This window comes from Corvus brachyrhynchos, unplaced genomic scaffold (genome assembly GCF_000691975.1).
Source record: "Corvus brachyrhynchos isolate BGI_N302 unplaced genomic scaffold, ASM69197v1 scaffold239, whole genome shotgun sequence".
Lineage (NCBI taxonomy): Eukaryota > Metazoa > Chordata > Aves > Passeriformes > Corvidae > Corvus > Corvus brachyrhynchos.
This window is the reverse complement of record NW_008246057.1, coordinates 8,603,284-8,611,318: the sequence shown is the minus strand read 5'-3', so window position 1 is coordinate 8,611,318 and position 8,035 is coordinate 8,603,284.

Genomic DNA, 8,035 nt, shown 5'->3' with positions numbered 1-8,035 from the left:
AACCCCTGCCACAACCCAGGTGCTCAGTCTGTTTGCCAGCTGGTTTTTAAATAAGGCAAGCCCAGTGTGAGTAAATAATTAATTAGCCTTAAACTGATGCTTCGAAACACAAATATAAAAACATAATATTTTCTCAGTTAAAGGATGAATTAAATTACATCAGCATGTACTTACTACGAATGGGCAAAGCTAGTGCTGTGCTGTGAGACTAAGATTCACTGTGGAGCAGCCTGGAACCTTGTGATTGTTTCACAGGCCCCCACTGCCTTACAAGAATGTGCTTTGGCCAGGACCACAAGGTTGTTTCTGTTGGTTCCTCCCTGCTCTCTGGCCTTACTCAATACAGACTACTATGTTCCACCTCTGCTATGCAAAATGCATTTCTTCTATCCAGTAGGGACTTTATAGTATCTTCCATGAACAGTTTATCCCCACTTTTTATTTTCTTCCAGCTGTAAAATTCTCAACTGAGAATACCTCAGTTTTGTCTCTTTGCATCATTCGCAAGTAAAGCAGCCCTTGTTCCAAGTCAGCTTTTTTTTGTTTCTTGACTGGTAACTTCCTGGCCAGGTTGTTTTGGTCTCAGAAGACTTTCAGCATAACAATGGTTCTCACTAATTATATTAATTGTATGTAGTGTGTTGCAATGTGCAACAGAAAACTTTTACGAGTATCTAGTTATACTGCATCCCCTAGTGACTGCATTATCTCCACTACTCCTTTATCAAAAACCAGCCTGAACAATCATATTGTCTCTCTTTTTTCTTTAAACTCTTTTCATCTCTAGAAATGCAGAAACTTATCCTTCTGCATGTCCTCTCTGTAGAAAGTTATACATAAAACAGAAGAACATGCTCCACATCAACCCAAACAAAAATACTCACAAAAATCTTTGAATGAGGAAGCTATGTTTTGGGTTTTTTTGTTTATCTGGGATTTTTTTCTGCATATGTTACCCTGTTATAATTCAAATTTGCTGAAACTTATTAGGGAAGGGAGATTGTTTTATTATTTTTACTTTATAAATTGAGTCAATTTGGATTCATGAAACAAACTGCGGGGTAGAAGAAATAATTGAAAATAACAGGATGCCTGCCTGCCTTTCCACCTGGTCTGTCAGTGACTATCTTCCATCCTTTTTCCCTATATAATCTCTTTTGCCCATTTGAAGCTCTTAGCTTCTGGGAATCTGCCATGTCAGGTATTTGGAAAATATCTGGAAAAGTTGAACACTTCTGTGTTATCAGAAATAATTAATGCATCTGCATCTGCATGCTTTGGAACTGTATGCATGCTACAAAAGCAAACAAAAAATTACAAATGGGCACTACTTTAGCAAGGAATTGAAATCAGCATGTCTCATTTGTATAGTTTTGGTATGACAATACAAAATGCTTCTAAAAAATGGGTTATTAACTATCCACTTAGATGCTGGAAACGAATATTTCTCTCCCCATTATTAATCTCCTTCCTTCTACTCATTAAATATCTCTCTCACTGCTCTTTGTTTGTGATTCACTGAAGCAATTTATTGTGTGATAACGAGCAATGTTTGTGCTGGGGCTTTAAACAGATTGCTGTGGTAGTCCTTTGCAAGAGAAACAGGTGATTCCAATCCTAAAAAAATCTGTAAGTCCATCAGCCATCCATATAGATGCAGCATGTGACTCAGCTCCTGATTGACTATATTTGCATCACATTGATATATATGTGATGCTGATAGTATTAAGGCTGTGTTCTTAGGTGATATGCAATAACTAACAGTCTATTCTCCACCATGTCTTCTAATAGTTTCAAGTGACAACTACATATTTTACTCCATTACTTTGCTTACTGCTTTATTAATTGAGGTTCCTCTACATGATAGTGTTAGCCCTTGAGATTTTCTTTGAAGTCAAGTTTATAGCTTTGGTTTCTATAAGCCTTTTTTGCTTCTAAGAGCCCCGGGCTTAATTTTCTTGAGAGAATGTAAAGAATAGTTAGTCATAGAAAGTCATTCACACATACTACTTTACTGTCAATTTCCTATATCTGTTAGAAATGTTCCTTTTGTTTATACAGGTTTTTTCTTATAAGCAGTCAGAACCTCTCCTGGTTCAGTCGATGTCTGTTCCTTCCCGTTCTCCCACAATACATGTTTGTGAAGAGCTTGACTCTGCCTTGGCGTCCCCTTCTAGATGCAAGGGCGCAGCTGCTTTTCCTGCCTGAGGTCACCTCTGCTTCGGGCTGAACCAGCCTTTTTCCCTCAGTGTCTCCCCACGGGGTGTGTACTACAGCCTCCAGTCACCATGGTGGCTCTGTGCTGAACTTCTTTAAGTTTATCAATGTCTGTTTTGTGCTGGGGGACCCAAAACTGGGGACAGTGCTCTAGCTGTGGTCTAAGGAGTGCTGAGCAGAGGGGGATAATGCCTTTCTTCAGAATGCTGGCTCCATATCTTCTAATGCCGCCCAGGAGGCTGTTGGCCATCTTTGCTGCCAGGGCACTGCTGGCTCATCTCATTGCCTGCTAGGCTCCCAGGCTGTTTTTGGCAGAGCTTCTTCCCAGCCGGTCACTCTGCAGCTTGTGTCATTGGAAGACACTTTCCTCCATTTGCAGAGATTCTTTGACCTTTCTGAATTTCATAATGTGAAATTGGCCCATTTCTCCATCAGGTATAGGTCTATCTGGATAATGATCCTGTCCTTGAGCATATCAACTGCTCCTACCAGGTTTTCAACATCTGCAAACTTGCAAGAGTGTGCTCCACTGTCTCTTCCAGGTCATGGGTAAACGTGTTAAACAGGATAGGTCTGAAGACCCCTGGGATGCTCCACTTGTTACTGGTCTCCAGCTAGATTAAATGATCTATTAACATCTTTTTGATCTTGATTAGCCAACAGTTTTTTTTACCAACTTGCTTTTTCACCTATCCCAACGGTAACACCCTAACTGGGATACAAGAATATTGTGGGAGACAACGTCAAAAGCCCTTCTAATGAACAGCCCTCCTCTCATCCACAAATCCTGTGGATTCATTGTACAAGGCATATAGTGGGAAAAGAAATTGTTCAGATTAATTAGTGATAAAGACAAAACTGGATGTGGAAGGTTTTTTGGAAGTTTTTTTTTTCCAGGCCTTTAGGTGTGCCTTTGGTTGGCAAAATACTGTGACTGTTTCAACATACAAGGCTAACTTTAAGTCCCTAATTCTGTGACATGTTTCTGTGGACAGCTTTGTGAGTATGTAAAAAGCCCCTTTGAAATTGGTGGCATTTACTTCATCTGCAGAGATCTGTGTGGAATGACCTTGTTAAACAGGGCCTAAAAGTCCCATAATTCCATGTTGCTTTATGGGAAGTTACAGCAAACCCCTTTCTTTTTGTTTTGACATTGATTTATGTGTAGATTTGAGACACCTGCCCCTTGATGATAAAGAAAATTTGCTTGTGCTGGGAATACCTTATTTAACATGAGTAGTATAACAGGAAGAGTAGTACACTTTTAAAATAAAATAAAATAAACCAGCTGCAACTTGTTGCTCTCAAAGCTGCTGGTGACACCAAATTTCTTAACTTGGGAATTGTACAGCTTACTGCAACCAGTCACTGCTCAATGTGAACATGTATTTTATTAAAGCCAGGAAGGCTGCTACTTCTTTCTTTGTCACCAACTGTTTTTATCCAGTCTGAGAGAGCTGTTTAAAGGATTTCCACTTTCTGAGGTTTGAGTTGATTTTGTTTGTTTTGTTCTCATTCTACTACATTATGGAAAGTGGAAGTCTAGTAATATCTAACAGTCCTCAGAATACTTCACTAACTTCAGTGAATTCAGACTTCTCCAACACACCTTTCAACTTCAGCCTAGCCCTTCGCTAAGGTATTGTTCTCTTTTTTTCCTCTTGACTCTCTTTCTTCTGCTCATGATTTTCAGCTCAAACTTTCCATTCATATGTTTTTTTCATACTTGCCTTTTTGTGTGGTTTTTTTTTTTTTCCCACTTCTGCCCATGCTCAAAGCAATTGCAATCTCTTATCCTTCTTTTAGCAAGTTGTTCTTTTGGTGTAATGCACCCAAACTCGGCTACTTATAAGCTGCAGGCTCAAGTACTGCAAGGTAACTGTATGTTCAGTAAAGATTCTGTATTGTAAGGAGTGAACTAAGCCTTCAAGGTTTTTTTTTCCCATTCAATGGCATTAATACCTGTGAAAAATATAACAAAGAAACTGGAAAAATGGAAGAAATAATAATAAGAAAACTGTTTATTGTTTTCAATTGTGAAAGTAGCCATATTTTAAAAGATGAAAAGGAAACCCCATGTTGCCTATCTTAGATTAATAAATATTTCTGAAATCCATAAAGATTGACAAAAAATAAGCCTCTCACATGGGGGATTTCCTAAATCTCTTTTTTCTTAAGTTTGGTCTGCAAGTTGAAGCAATGATCCAGAGAAACCATGAAATTAGATAATAATTCATATGCACAGTACAAACAAGTAAAAAGGGATGAAAAGCATGAAAAACTTTAGATTATTTTGGCCTCTTGGAAACTAGTACATGAATCCACATATCATCACCTGAACTAGGGTGACAGGATTTGTACACTGTTACACCACCCAGCCATGAGCAACAGACACAACTTCACACAGTAAGAACAAGTATGTTGCGTAACTAATACCCTAAAACTTGATGTACCGCTCCATACCTTTTCCAGTCCTATTTTTGAAATGTTGTAATGAAATCCTTTCCATTTCAAGGAAAGCTGTGTGCTGTCATTGGCAGAAAAGTGTCTTCTTCAATATATTACTTTTCTGTCTATCTGGAATTTGGATAGAAAGCGGTACTTTCACATGCCTTATCTCTTTTTACCACTTCTGTTAACTTTACCTAAAACTTTTGCCTTTGTACCTTTATTCTGAATATTAATTATGATTAATCAAACATGTATGCACTCATAGCAATTATTCAATTTTTCAGTGCAAGTGTGTGTGCAAACACAAGACAAGCTTCAGGATTTCTCTGTCAAAGAATGATGCTTAAAATAGAATAATGTTTGAAATAGCATTGCCTTTGAGCTTGCCCAGATTTAGAGCTGCCCTTTTGACAGTACTTACAAGTTACCTGACTCTTTTCCTCCCTTTTTGCCTCCGCTAGATGTAAGCTGATTTTTTGTGTAGAATAAATAACAAAGGCATGCTTCTCTCACAGGGTCAAAAAACCTCGAGTCAAATGTATACCACATGCTGCCCTGGCCAAAAGTACATCTTACTGTAATAATAGAGTCAGCGATCTGACAGCTTGTCTCCTGGGCCCTTGCAAAGCCACCTTGGCTCTGAATGCACATACAAAGATATCTTATGCTTTCACTTTGAAAGCTCCCCAGAGAATTTTTTGGTAGGATTTTCCTTGTCAGGGATTGCTTTTGAAATGTGCAAAGGGACATGCAAAAAGACAAAAAGAAATCATTACTGTGGAAATATATGAAATATGTATTCTGCTCAAAGCTGTTGCACTTCCTGTGCTCACCAGACTGTATGTTCTTTGCAGCAAGGAGGATAAACAAACAAAACTAAAATCCAAGGGAATCAAAGCAAGGGTACAAGCATTAAGCTTACATGAAAGAAGAGCTCCTTTGGAGATAACTCATCTCCTGAGCTTGATGGCAAAGCATTTCAAATTTGTATACTTAATGAGATACACTAAAATAGCATGTGTTACTGAAGAATCATGTGTACTCAGAAAAGAATTTCAAAATCTGAATGAAAAAACTTCATTAAGTTGTAGCTCATTTATTATCACTTCCTTGAAGATTTTTTCTCCCTTGGTATTCAGAAAAATATTTCAGATGAAAAATCTTTCAAAGTATTTAAAAGAAGGAATAGCAAACCTTTGTATTTCCGCTATATACTTCAACATCCAGTGTTCAGCATTCTTCAAATGTCCTGGATACTGAAGGTTACAGAGGATTTTTTTTTGTTTCACTAATGTGTTCCAATAGCTTTAGGCTCTGAAGTCTGAAAATACTAGCCTCAGCAAGTATTCCTCATTTTTGTGGAATGTTTAATGGTATTGTCTAAAGCTCTTGCATCTGCCTGCCTGAACCTGTGGGGAATTTAGGATACAACTAGGTAAGGTCTGCATGCCATCATCCACTTCAAGTTTCATTGACTCTTATCAGTTGGTATTAAAAAAATATTTTCCTCATTGATTTTTTTTCTACTTTAATTTTAATTAGTGCTGCATCAACAGAAACAAAGGAAGAAATTGAGGGAACATTTAAAATGATTAAAAAAACCCCCACTAAATTGCAAATTTAAGTGAGTGGATTCAGTTTTCTTAAGAAAAGTGCAGATATTAATGCTAAAGCAACAAATTTCTCAGTTGTACTAATCACGTCACATTTTCCACATAGCCCATGAATGAAAAAATTAACTACATTTATTAATTTTATAATTTGGTTTAATAGTGGATTCCCCAACAGATTTGAGGTCAAGAACTGATCACATGAATAATTTGAAAATTTCCAAAGTTCTTTATAGTTGCACTTGCACTAATAACACCATGTTTTTCTCTACTTTTCAGTTAAGTAAAAGGTAAAAGCCAAGTCTGCCAAGACTAGAAGTGTAAGGACAGTGCAGTTCTTCAGCAGAATCCTAGGTTAAATCCAGTGGAGGTTATTTGATTTCATTGGAACATCTGTTCTACGAGGAAAGATCAAAAGAGTTAGGGTTGTCCAGTCTGGAGAAGGTGGCTCTTGTGAAACCTCATTGCAGCCTTTCAATATGTAAGAAAGATGGAGAGAGACTTTTTACCTCAGATCTGCAGTGCATTCCATGTAGTGCTGTAGGTGCATTCCATTTATGAAAGCCTTATAGGTCCTGATGTTACAATGAACATTAAACAATATTTTACAGAATACAGGTCATAGCTACTTGCAAATTTTTCAAGTAAGTGTTTTTTTGAGTGGGCACACATATGTGGAAAAGAAGGACCTTTTCCACATATGTGTGCACACAAAAAACCACCCAAGTATAAAGTAACTGACTCACCACAAGAAGCCTAAAAGAAGGTTTTTACAACAAGCTGTGTATAATGTAGTATTTATATATTTTGTCTATATGTCTGTATTTAAACTTCTTTTCTATGTACTGTAATAGCTCTTCTTAGCAGGTCTGCTGTTTCGTGCACCATTTAAGATGTTCTCTACATCTAGAAAAAATATTTACAATGTTTGTAGAAAAAAAAGAAAAAAATAGAGCTTATGTTTACAGCACTTCCCAGAACTGCTTGACTGTGGTTCTCAGCATTGTTCAAATTGCTCATAAGAGAGGGTTTTATTTCAAGAAATAGACAGGCAAGGGAGCCATCATAAATATAGAAGTCACTAAGAAGTATGAATGCTGAGACCATCTCAATGAGCCTTTCATCCAGTTCCTCATAACGTCAGGAATGCTGCTATTTATGTTGAAGATATTCACATTTTGTTTCAGCCCAAAGACCTCTTTTTTTTTTTATATTTTCCTTCCTTTTAAGAACCATAGAGAAGAAGCAAAGGAATAATAATGTCTCCATTCACCTGTCTCTCACTCTCTGTATTTAAATAATTCCATACATAATTTTCCTAGTTCATTTCCAAACGACTATTTATGTGTTTGTCCTTGTTTGAGACAAATTAAGGGGAACACTATGGAAGGAACATCCACTCCGAAGAAGGCAGGTTTCAGCTGCCCCTCCCCCACAAGTTAGAGAAGACATTTTCCTTGGAGGAAAGTGAAAAAACCCTATTTAATTAACAAGTAAAGTGCACGCGGGCACGGGAAAAAAATGCTAAATAATAAAACCTCTTGCTGTGGAGAGAACCTGGTAAAATTCAAAGTCCTTTGTAGGTGTTGCTCTGCTCTCTCTCTCTGGAGCTGGGGGTTGGAGGAGGAGGAGGAGGAGAAAGGGGAAGAGGAAGAGGAAGAAGAGGAGGAAGAAGAAGAAGAGGAGGAGGAGGAGGAGGAAGAGGGAGAGGAAGAAGAGGAGGAAGAAGAGGAGGAAGAAGAAGAAGAGGAGGAGGA